The 13,247-nt window shown below is 35.7% G+C and overlaps 1 non-coding gene across 1 annotated transcript; it reads right to left on the reverse strand.

Annotated features, from left to right (window-relative positions):
- Positions 1-488: 488 nt before the first annotated feature.
- On the reverse strand, positions 489-595 carry LOC119509694. Its single transcript, XR_005211757.1, has one exon. It is a non-coding gene; the product is annotated as a U6 spliceosomal RNA (small nuclear RNA).
- Positions 596-13,247: the final 12,652 nt, after the last annotated feature.

A 13,247-nucleotide genomic window follows, 5' to 3' on the forward strand; every position in this document is an offset into this window, starting at 1 on the left:
CTGCCTTTAAATACAGTTGAATCCATCAATCTATTATTGTAAGGCTTTTGAAATTTTGTGCCATAATTAGAAGGCCTCAACCATTCTGAGATTACATGCTTGTTCCCCTAATAGTTTTTAGTCATATTTTTTATTGTAGAATATGACATATATACATAAAAGTGGTAACGTTCCAAGTGCAATTTAACAGGTAGAGAGCAAATTTCAAAGAATATTATAGGTTACAATTCCACAATTTCAATTATTTCCTTATTGTGAAATATAACATATATACAAAAAGGTATAGCTTTCCAATCACAATTTAACAAGTAGCTATAGAACAAATTTCAAAGAATGCTATGGGTTACAGTTCCACTATTTCAATTCTTTCCTTCTAACTATTTGAATACCCTAGAAACTAAGAAAAAGAAAATTATATAAATATTCAGTATTCATAATCCTATGCTAAATTCCATCTTGTCTGTTGCTACCCCCTCCTCCAGTTTAAAAAAAATATGGAAGGCTTCACAAATTTGCATGTCATCCTTGCACAGGAGCCATGCTAATCTTCTCCGTGTCGGTCCAACTTCAGTATATGTGTTGCTGAAGCAAGCACTTCCCTAATATTTTTATCATTTATTTTTCTTCTGTATTTTTTGATCCATCTGGAATTTATTGTATGTGGGAGAGGAATCCAAATTTATTTTTTTCCCAAATGGCTAACCTATTGTCCCAATTTTGTGTTCTTAGTAATCCATACTTTGTTAACTAAATTGAAGTTCTTTCTTTATCAAATGAAAAAATGTCTTATTTAGGAGGATTTCTGGATTTTCCATTCTGTTCTATCTAGTTATAGGAAGGTACCACTCTCTTTTCACATAGTTATAAGGTGGTTTAATAATTTATAAATGTATTCCCCTTGATTATTTTTCTTTCAGAATTATTATGTACATTTTTTTCCAACCAATTAATAAAATTAATACTGTAAGAAATGACCTCATTATATTGTTGGATTTTCTATCCCGTAATAGAATAGAACTTTCCATATGTTTAAAATCCCTTTTGTGTCTTTCAGAATTTTAAAGTTTTCTTCTTATATATGGTGCTCATTTCTGGTTAAGCTTGTCTTCAGTACTTTGTGGCTATTATTTAATGTTGTTTTTTTCTTCCATTATATCTTTTCAACTGGTTGTTGCTTACGTTAATGCATCTTTCAAGCAGTGTTCAATATATTTTATTACGGTTCTTAATGCACTGTGGTGTTTTCTGTAAGATATTGTGTGTTTACATAACATATTCAGATACAGAGAGAGTCCATCTTACTTTTTGCTATAACATTTAGCATAATGCTATGTTAATGCAGGCATTTTATAAATGATATTTTATGTTTTTCTACCTATTTACGCTTCAGAATAACATGGTATTTTATATTTAAAATAGTGATTCTCTCTTAAAAATACATGCTGTATTTTAGAAAGGATCCACTATTTAAATCCCATGATCTCACTGATACTTTTTTTTAAAAAAAGCTATTTATTGAAGTATTATTGTTGTTTGCTTGCTTTAGAAAAAATCATAAATAAATATGAAAATGAAAGCATGTAATGTTAAAATTGACTAAAGATGATAGAGTCTGTTGATACTTTGAGCCAAAACAACAAAACCAGAACATCGCCCTATGAAAGTGGCCAATTTCCTTGTGAAAATCATCATAAAATAAACCTCATATTATTTTTTATTTACATAAAAATGCATGTAATCATAATAATAAGTGTCCCTAATCTGTTGTTTGCTTGAGATTGGGAACCTTATAAAAAAGAATTTGTTCCTAGCTCTTATTCAATGGATGGAAAATTCCATGTGTGTACATACACACGTATTTTCTCACATTGGGACTTGTAATGGCAGTTATGATGTATTATAAAAATAAGCCTGTTAAATAAATGAGTGTTTTTCCCTGGATATATAATAAAACATTTGAAACTAACTCTTCTTAGTAGAGATTTGTGTTACAAATAACCAAATAGCTTTATCATAGTAACTTCTCTAGCACTGAATTGGGAAATGTCTCTTGCACTGTGAATCTTTTTAATATTATTATTCCTTTTACACTTATAATTGCTGTGGTGCAATTCAAATTTATCATTTATTTGATTTTTTTATACTTACTAGTCTGTTCTGACTAATGTGATTTTAAGTTCATCAGCAGTAAGAGCCATTCACTATTTATCTGTTTGCTGTTCTCACTGCAGTCTCCCCTCGACCCATCAGGTTCCAGTACTTAGAATGATTCTGGGCACATGGTGACAAAAAATGAACATGTATTTAAATATTTTAGCTTTCATTGAAATTATTCATTAACTATTAAATCAATTAAGTAAAAAAGGCAACCTACCACCCAGGTGCTTTGGTATAGTTTTAGGGGGAGATAAAGAGTCAGTTAGATAGTAAAATCCCTTGAGGACTTCAGAACTTTTCCCACTCTTTAATTCCTATCTTCATAAAAAGTATGTCATGTACATTTTTAATATTATTAATTATGAGAAGACAAAACTCCCAGAGACTCTCAAAGAAAAATGTCTCCACATTTACTTCTAGCATTATTCACAACAACCACTCAGTAAATCAAGTTTTCTACCTTAGAACAATAATCTGGCTTCTAGCCATAGGACAGTAACTTCTTTCAGACCAGTGACCCCACCAAAAACAAAATAAATAAAAACTATATTAAAAAAGAAACCCAACTAAATAGTGGTTTTATGAATAGGAGAGGAAGAACAATTTTATGTAACAAGGTTTTAAGGGGCCAAGATTCCAGAAAAAGGGGAAACACAGTAAATTGAGCCTGGCATCCTCTGCTTCTTTCCCCCTTGGGGTGGTTTCCAGTTCTTAAACTGCATCAAGTGAGAACTGAAAAGACAAACAGGAAGCTACAGTTTATAAATCTAAGGGAAGTTTTCAACAATCTCAGTAGTTAGATGAAGAAGAAAGAAAAATAGGGATTCAGGGTCCACTAGAAGGCAAAATACCCCAGGATTTTGGCTGAGTCCTCTGAAACTCTTACACAGGAGTAAGAGCAGATCCAAAACTAACTATCCCCTGTAAAGACCAAAAATCTTGACTGGATTGAGGTAATCTGCCTTTATTCTAACTACTTATCTGAAGAAAAGTATTTCCTCTCTGGAGGAAGATAGCATCATCCAGAACTTCATTCAATGTCAGGACCAAATGACTGAGACAAAGAGCAAAATCGAATAATAGAATCAGACCCCACAGCTGAGCCAGATACTGGAGAAAGCAGGAACAGAACATGACAGTTTTATGGACTAGAGTTCTTTGGTGAGATTTCCCATTGTGTCATCTGAATTTTTCCAGGCAACTGGAATTCATAAAACAAGATCAAATATACGTGTTAGGACAGAAAAATGCTCTAATTGAAATTAAGAATGTAATAAGTGGTTTTAAACATCAGAATAAACACAGCATTTGTGAACTGCAAGATAGATGAGGATAAAATACCCCAGTTGAAACAAAGAAAGAAAGACTGGAAAATATGGAAAAGAGAATAAAAATCACATGACATACAATGACAAAATTTAATGTACATATAAGCAGAAGCTCAAATTGAGAAGTGAGAGGATAGAGAAGAGATAATACTTGAAGGAATATTGACTGAGAACTTCCCCAAACCGAAGATATCAAGTTTGCAGATTCAAGAAGTACTATGAAACTACGAAAGCAGGATAAAGGAAAAAAAAAAAAAAAAGAAAAAGAAAAAAACCACACACACTGAGGCATTTGTAAAATGCTGGAGACCAAACACAAAGAACCAGTCTTAAAAGAATCCAGAGAAGTAATTCCCTTACAAGAAGCTAAAATAAGTCTCGGCTAACATTTCAAACAAAGCATGGCAGCAAAAGGAAAATAAAATGCCATCGTTAAAGTGCTGAAAGAAAATAACTGCCAACCTAGAAATCTATACCCAGCCAAAATATTCTTCAAAGAGAAGATGAAATAAAAACATTTTCATACAAACAAACACTGAGAGAACTTTATGCCAGCCGAACCATATTAAAATATACAAAAGGCTCTTACTCAAGCAGGACAAAATGATCCCAGAAAGAGTGACAGTCATGCAAGAAGAAATACAAATTAATGAGTAAACTAAATGTGTTGATAAATTTAAATGAGTATCAACTGTGTAAAAATAACAGTAATGTCTTATGGAACGTGTTTATAACAGGCATTGTTGATATCCCATCTCAGAGCCCTCTGATCCATCTGATTTTCCATATAGATGCTGATGGTTTCCTCACACAGGAGTCTTCCCAACCTCAGGAGTTCTTGTCTCTTCTCCTCAGAGGTTTTTCTTCAGCACCAGGTTGGTCATGGCTTGCTTAGTGGTCCACAGACACTGCCCAGAATTCCAGGAATTTGATGCCCCAGAGCCAACTCTCAACTGTTATGGAATGGAAATCAGTGCGTAAATGTCCTGGTTTCCCCACCATCTTGTGGAAAGGCACTGTGGCGTGTTTCACAGTTTCACAGAAGTTTCCTAACACACTTAAGCCCCAAACTTGTGACCCGATCTTTAAAATGCACTTTATTGGCTTTTCTCTCCCTTCCCTACTTGCTCTACTTGATTGTCTGCTTTCTGAAATCATTTTCCAAATAAATTCTCTGAACCCTAGTTCTGGTCTCAAGGCCTGTTTTAGGGGGAAGTCAAACTAAGATATATAGGTGAAATAAATTACATGAAAACAATAGAACAAAAGGTGTGAGAAGGTAAATGGGGTTAAAATATTCAAAGATACATTGTCTGGGAGGCTGTCAAAGTAATAATTCACAGTAGTCTTTAATAATTGTAGAATAAATAATCTGATCTCCTGGGTAATGCTTAAAATAAAAAAATAAAAGAATGTATACCCAACAGCTAATATGGGAGGAAAAAAATGGAGACGTACTAGATTTTTCTAAAAGAAGGCAAGAAAGAGGGGAAAAAAGAGCCAAGTAATCAAATAAGATGATGTAGATTTTGACACAAATATGCCAGGAATTATATCAAATGTAAATATACTTAATACTCCAATTAAAAGACAGATTCTATCTTAGTGCTTAAAAAATCCAAAAATCCAAATACATGCTGCTTACTACAGAAATCTTTAAATATACAAACACAGAAAAGTTGAAAATGAAAGGAAAGGATGGGAAAAGATATACCACATTAGCAATTCTATAAGGACGCTAGTACAGCTATACTAAAATCATATAAACTGTTAGGCTAGTATCATCTCTAGCAGCTAGAGATGACAAGGGACATTTCATAATGATAAAATATCAACACACCAGGAAATATAACAATTCTAAATTTGTATACAGCTAATGACACAGTGCCAAAATACGTAAAGCCCAAACTGACTGAACTAAAGGGAAAATAAAAAGATCCACACAGAAGTGAAACACTTTAACTCATCCTTTTCAATAAGTTTTAGAATAAGCAGATTGAAAACATCAGCAAAGACAGATTCAAACCCGATTCTTAACTCCAACTCCTTTGACCTATAGAGAACATTACAACTGAAGAATTCACTTTCTTTTCAAGTAAATATGGAGCATTTACCAAAACTGATCATATCCTAGGCCATAAAGTAATCCCCAAGTGTTTAGAAATCAAGTAATACTCTTCTAACTAATAATTGGCCAAAGATTTCACAGTAGAATTTAGAAAACATTTTGAACAGAAATACAACAGAATGCAAAACATCAAATCATATAGGATGCAGCTAAAAAGCCTTTCTTGGGGCAAAATATATAGACCATATAGACCCAGATGACTTTATTAGAATAAAGGCTGAAAATCAAGGAGTTAGGCAATCATCTCAAGAAGTTAGAAAAAAACAATAAAAGGAAGGTAAATAATAGTAATGACATCAGTGATAAAATAGAAAGAAAGGTACAATAGAGAAATTCAACCAAAACAAAAGCAAAATTTTTCCTTGAAAGCAATAATATCACTCCTTTATACTCTTTAAGAGTGTTCTCAAACTCCTGGATGGAAATCACTGCTAACGTTTCAAAAAATAAAATGTGTGCTAATATAAGTTTGCTTAGATTCTATTTTACCAAGCAAGGACACTAAGGGAAAAAATAGATTGCCATCTTCTATCACCATTCATTTTATAAAAGAAATAGCCTTTGTAACATACCCCAAATAGGAAGAACATTTTCTCAGAATAAAGAATAGACTTATAATGAAATAAATTTCTGGGAAACTCACTGCATTGTCCATATTGTTCTTATTTCATTATAGATTAGGAAAACAATCTTTGTCACAAACCTGCCAGCGTTTTGCAAATTCTGCTCTACTGATACTCTTCTCCATAAGAAACTATGAGTTTATTAGACAATTCATATCTTGCTGTGATGTAAGCGTCTCCTTATTCTAAGTAAACAGCAAGCACACTGTGCAATCTTCATTCTGTTTTGTCTAGTTGCATGTATAATTTTGATTTCTAAAATGAAATCTTAACAACTCCTCTGCCAGGATTTTTGCATTTTTTGGTTTGTTGGTTGGTTGGTTGGTTTCAGAGATGGAATACAACAAAAACAACTCTTCTGATTCCTGGTTTTCAGGTATAAACCTCTACCTCATCACAGTTGAGGTCACCCTTTCTTTCCTTCTAGTCCTTCAACTCCCTTCCCCCAACACCAAAATTCCTATTCTTTCCAAAGGTTGCAGGGTTTGGAAACTTTCCTACCTAACCTTTATTTCCTTGGCCTTTATATATTTAAAAATACAAATAGAATTACAAAGTTTGTTTCTTTTTACATAAATGACATCACACTGTGATTATTCAATCTGAATTCATTGAATTAGCTCCTCTCTAAAGCACTTCTAAATGGAGACAAAAATGAGCTCTGCGTGTTTATTTCTTGTTTTTTCCTCTTGAGCATTTCACTAATTAAGCAGTTGTCTTAGACAATTCTTATGATATGTCTAAACTTTTATTTCTCAAACCCCCAAAATAAACAATAGGGTAGACTGAAATGCTCTATCAGAATCAGAAACCAGAGTCTGAGCTGAAGATGGAGGAACATTCCAGAGATGATGTCTGTCTAGAAAGCATAACCTGCCTCTCCAACGATACTGTTTAAAGCAGGAGCTCTGCCATCAATCTTAATCACAAAAAAAATGTATGTTTTCATGATAGCTCTACTTATTTGTCATTCAACAGCCTAGTTTTAATAAACTTGCCTGAAAAAATAAAATGTTTCATTCTGTGACTTGTGATGTGGTTTAAAGTCCCCATAGTGTCATGAGTGGTGTTTAAAGAGTCCAAATTAAAATGTAAGCACTTGAGAACCAGATTAAATTAGGTAGCACCAGTTTCTCCTTTTCAAAGTTCCAAATTCCTGTTGTCTTTGAAATTGAGTATTAAATTGCCCCTGGTGGTACTGAGCCTTTCTTATCTTTTATCAATTTATATTGGTACCCAGTAAGTTAAAAAAGAAAATCACACTTAACAAATTTATTTTCTAAGAAGTGTCAGAGCCTTGTTCTGAATAGAAAACAAGTTTCTCCCTCTGCACCCTAATAAGGGCTGTATTTGGGAGTGGGAAAGAAAAAATACATTTACAACTACCCCTCTCTGGCTAGGTATGGCAATAGGATATTTGCATACATCTATCTCATTAAATTATTTAAATAGCCATATGAGGCAGGTATTTTCAATATAGTATGAGGGAACTGAACTCAGAGAACAAAGTAACTTCTCTCAGTCCACTTGAAGCCGAGTATGACTCCAACATATCTTACAGAAGTTGTAGAGGCTAAAACATGAGGTGGACACACAACATGGGAATTTTGGTATCCCATTAAAAAAAATGTAGCCGTAACCCCCTCTCATTATTATATCATCCATCCATTTGTGCCCACATGGGTCTGTTTCTCCTAGACTACTGACCCCATGGAGCCTGCAAATGTTTCTGTCTGTACCAAGTGGTTTGGAACAGAATCGAGTATTGTGGATCCTAAGAATGGAGGTGTACAGTAAGGAATTTAGCTTCCAAAAAGAGATCTGGCTTTTGTCTTAGGTGTGGGTGCAGGTGTAATCTCGACATCCTTGGACTTTCCCAAGTGATGGAATGTCCTTGTTCTTCATGGTGGGCCCTCTGGACCATACCTGATCACTTATGCTAAGGAGATGATTCAGGTAGGGCTGGCGGTGCTAGAAAGATCAACCAAAGGCCAACCATTTGACTGAGGGGTTGGGCTTTGAGTCAGGGCACACCTGCCCCACCTCCCAAAAGGGGAAGGGGCTGGGGATGGAGTTCCACCACCTGGGCCTTGATTTAATTAATCATGCCTGCGCAATGAAACCCCAATAAGAACTCTGCACACCTGAAATTGGGGGAGCTTCCATGATTAATAATACACATCCATGTGTTGGGAGGGTAACATATCTGACTCCAGACAGAAAGGACATGATTGGGCAATTTCCCAGACCTTGCCCTACGTGATTCTTCTTTTGTCCCCTTTACACTTGTCTTCTTTTTTTTGCTATAATAAAACTTTAAGCATATGTATAGCACTTTCTTGAGTTCTGTGACTCTTCCTAGCAAATTATCAAACCTGAGGGGTTGGTGGGAGATGCCAAATTTGTAGCCAGGTACACAGAGGTGAGAATGGCCCTTGAAACCACTGAACTGGCTGCTGTTTTCTAAAATGTGCCCTTAGCCTGTGAAATCTGACCTACCTGGTGGAATCAGAACTGCACTTCAGTTGCGGTCATGAGTTACTGCAGAAGGCATGGTTGGCTCTTGGACTCCCAGAATGCTTAGGGTCTAACTACAGAAATGTTGGCCTTAAAGGGAACTCAGGATCCAAGCAAGATGCTGTAAGCAGTGAGGGCAAGTTGCTACACTCCCCTCTTATTTATATGTCCATAGGTTTGTTTTTTCTTTCCCTAACTGTAAAACACTTTACTCAGTGCCCTTGATACTGAATTAATTAAGATACAGTCTCTATCCTCCCCTAGGGATTCTTTCAGACCAAATAATGCCGTAAAACTTTAAAATAGAGGTCATATAGATATTATGCCAGTTGAAATACAATTAAAAAAATTACAGCTTTAAAAAAAACCTTTATCACTTCTTTCTTTGTGGATTTTCTTTTGTAGCACTTTTCATTGCATTGAGAATTTTTTAAAAAGATACTACTGATTGTCTTCCACATTCTTACTCTCTTACGATTCTAAGTTTGTATCAGTATCATGGTGAAGAGTAATGTTTTTGAGCACCTGAAGATTTTAAAAATTATACGTTCCCTCCCATTATAACCTCACATCCTATGCCAGGCCTTAGAAGTGATCACCCGTAATCAGGAACCCACTATACGATGGGAACTCAATCTATACCCAGGAGAAAATCCAAAGGAAATTTTACATATGTTGAGGGAGGGGAGTAGGAAATGACCTATGGGTATCATGTTTTTCAAGTCCATAATTTCTACCCCTCCCTCTCTTGTCCTTATGGGTTGTACCACGTGGATGGCCATGTAGCGCCCGAGATGTCATCCTTCCTGGCAGTGTCTGAGCGACCCCCTGTCCTTCCTGTCGACTTTGGCGCAATGAGTTAAATTAAACATGGTGGTCAAGGCAGTGCTTAGTTCCCGTAGGTGCCAGTGCACTGATTAGAATAGGGTTAACCCGGAAGCTACACTGCAGTGGAAAGATGCAGTTGAAGGTTGGCTTGTTCTGAGTCTGTTTACTGTGACAGAAAAGTCCTAAAGAATGAAGGAAAACGTTATCATTGGCACAGAAAGCCTATTCAACGAGCCTGGAGCTGTGGGGCATATTCAGACTTGCAGGGGCACATTGCATTCTTGCACCCAAAGGTGAGTACCCAGCCCCCATCTGGGAACACGGCCCTGGAATGGGGCTGAATGCCTCCCTCCGACCCTGGATTTAACACAGGAGGCCTCGTCAGTTCTAACGTTGAGTGTGATTTCTAGCTTTGTCCCTTGTGGTGGCAGTAAATGGAGTGTTTGACGATATTGAGGAAGATTGAATTACAGTACTGGGATTTTCTCGTAACTCAGCCATTCAGTGACTCAATTTTTGACTTAACCACAAATAAATTCCGGGAAGGCTTCGTAAAAGCTCTTTCTTTTTTCTTAGCAAAAAATGAAGCGACTTTGACGTTTGGAAAGATTGCTATGTTTTAGAGCCTTTTTTTTTTTTCTCTTTTCTTCTTGCTTTCTTTTTTTGGAAGGGGACTAGCTTATATATCAGTCTTTCTCCTTGGTCCAGTATGGATGATATGAGATGATGTTTCCCAAAGATCACAGGTTTCAGACTAATGTTGTTGAATATCATAGGTTTTCCTTTAAAAGAAATAGATATACCCAAGGACTGGATTTTTTGCCTACATTTGAAAATTAAATAGGATAGTTTTCAAAAACTCTGAAAGCATTTTGTATTTAATTATTTCTCTCTCTCAAACACACAGGTTCTTTCAGGAGTTGGGACATTCAGTTCTACAGAGCTGATGTGTTTTCATTATTCATTTGGCTTCAGTATTTGTCCACATACAAGATACTCTCACTTTTGTAAAAATTGAGGGGAAAAAAAAAACAATGTTGTCAGAATCAATAAATCTGCATCTAGGGAGAGTCACTCTCTATCAAGGTTTCAAAAATGCCTCATGGTTTTCCGATCTCCTGTCTGTGCTAATCAACTCTGATGTTTCACACGCGCAGACACACAATGCCAAGTTCTAAACCAGCTTCAAGCTGCGTTCTGTTTTAGGAACCAGAACCTGGATGATTTATTCATAACTGCATAAAGTCCTGTTGTTAAACTACTCTATGTGAAAAACAGGGAGTGTTTGAGCCAGGAGGGGAGAGGCTAGGCAGGATGATGGTAGGATTCTGTGGGAAAAGGAAGAGCAATTTTATTTCCCACTATAAATTAAATTACCTAATTTGACCCACCACCAGTAACATGATAAGCAATTAATACATTAATGGACAGGGATTATGCTGTCTGGATTTAGAAATGGAAACTAGGAGTCAATTTCTCTTAAATACTCTTTTGGGCATTTTTTTTTCTTCCTGTGTAGCCAAAACCAAGTACTTGAGTAGCAAAGAGAATTAGTGAAAGAAAGACTGTGAAACTAAATTGGTTAATGTTGTAGTGGTTTGTTTAACCCTTAGAGAAGAAGTGCTACAAATATTCAGTGCCTGATATAATAGTTATGTGAAATAATAAAAGTGTAGTCATTATCCCATTTTCTATAAATTTTTCTCCCAGTTCAAGCCTTAGAAACATTTAATTTTTTAGTCTTGAAAACAGATCTATGTGGCCCAGCTTATTTTATCTATACTCCATGGCCATTCACACAGCAGATGACACATTTTGTAGTTTCTCATGAAGGCTTTTAAAGAACATTTTAACCCAAATCACATAAGTTACTGCTATCTAATAATATGTAATTTGCCCAACCCCTGCTCTTAGAACACTTTAAAAATCAAAGAGAAAGCTACACACACTTAGTAAATTAATGCATACAGATGTGATAATGACAATCTTACTACTTAATAGTGATTATCGAATTGGAGTTCCTCTTCAGTGCTAAGATTGCAAGTGGTTTGGAATGATCAGAAATGGAATAAGAATTACACTTGTGTAAAATAGGAAACAAAATAAAATTGCTCTCTGAGCATAAAGCATCTCCCTCCCCCCCATATATATGTCACCCAAATATTTGGGAAGAAGAAAGTAGACCCACCACTCTTGAGACAATGTACAGTTAAATACGATTAAGGATGATTTTGAAATTCTTAACAAATGCGAACCCTGATGAAGAATGGAATATATCGAGTCCCACTGATTTAATTTAGGTATACTGTAATTTACTGGGCTGGAGCAGAAACAGTGTTTCTGTGAGACCATCATAAGCTCATTAGAAACCTACTGAGAAAGCTTAATGGTTTACAACCCACAGCTTTTTGCATCCATTTTATAGTGATCCCCTCTCCCTGAGCCGGCAGCTTACTACTTCCATGCTGTTGATACTATGGTCGTTTTCACACACACCCCAGAAAATGAGAGGTATTTTTAAAAACAAGATTTAAGCCACCAAGAAACCTATAAAGCCAACCTTTCAGGGCTGTGTGTCATGCTGCGAGGAGAAAAACTTCTCATGTGTTGTTAATCACGGTGAAATTTGTTAGTGGTTAAGTACTGTATAGAGCAACTAATCAAAAGCTCAAACATCCCACACAATGGAACAGAAATAATTCCTCTCCCTGACTTGCTATTGTTTCCTGCTTCAGCCTTCTCTGGACTAATAAAAGGTTTAAATTTAAATTGTGGGAAGGAAATGTCAGTGTTCCAAAGAAATACATGTTCAGCTGCTTTGCTCACCATCAGGTAAAACACATAACCAATTAGACCTGAATAGGCTAAAGCCAAGTGAAGCCTAAACAAACTTGGGCCACCCCCTCCCACCCATGCACTTGTCTTTTCCCTTTTACCCCTAATTGACACGACCACATTAAAAAATAATAATAATAAGCCTGGGTTCCAATATCCTTGCGTTTCAGATGAGAACATTCTGATAAGGCATAAGAGCTTTGACAATGAGGTACAGATGTACGTGCGTATGGTATCAGTTACGCAACTGGGTGATTTAGTTCAAAGTGCGTTTACTCTGATGCTTCAGAGGAAGAATGGGGGAAGGGTTAGGGAAAGGAGAGAAAGAGCCCTTAAAGACTTCCTGCATTTAAATGTGGGTTATTTTTCACATTTACTGTCTTCAATTAAACCAAGATAAAGTTTCAATCCAAGACTTGTTTTTGAAGAGTTCCATTTTACTAAGAAGCAAGTACAACTAGATGAATGTAGGGCCGGTGACAATTCTACTGAAGTCTTTTGAACTGTGGATCTTGCAACATACTTTGACTCATAGACCTCAAACCAGAATCAACAGAAAGAAAAAAAGAATATTAGGACAACATGTACGTCAATCGGTTAATATTTACCACGTGGTATTGTTCTAAATAATCAAAACACCATGGGAATTTTGGGATATTTGATCATCTTTGTTTATTCTTTTATCTATCCAAATATATGTTAATTACTCACTGCTTTATTGTATTAGGGTAGCACCAAATGAGATTACATTTCTTTTTCCCTGAAAGAATTACAGTCTACTTAAAAAAAAAAAAAAGTCAAACACTTAAAATACTTGGAGATATATGTGGA

This window comes from Choloepus didactylus, chromosome 14, assembly GCF_015220235.1.
Source record: "Choloepus didactylus isolate mChoDid1 chromosome 14, mChoDid1.pri, whole genome shotgun sequence".
Taxonomy (NCBI): domain Eukaryota; kingdom Metazoa; phylum Chordata; class Mammalia; order Pilosa; family Megalonychidae; genus Choloepus; species Choloepus didactylus.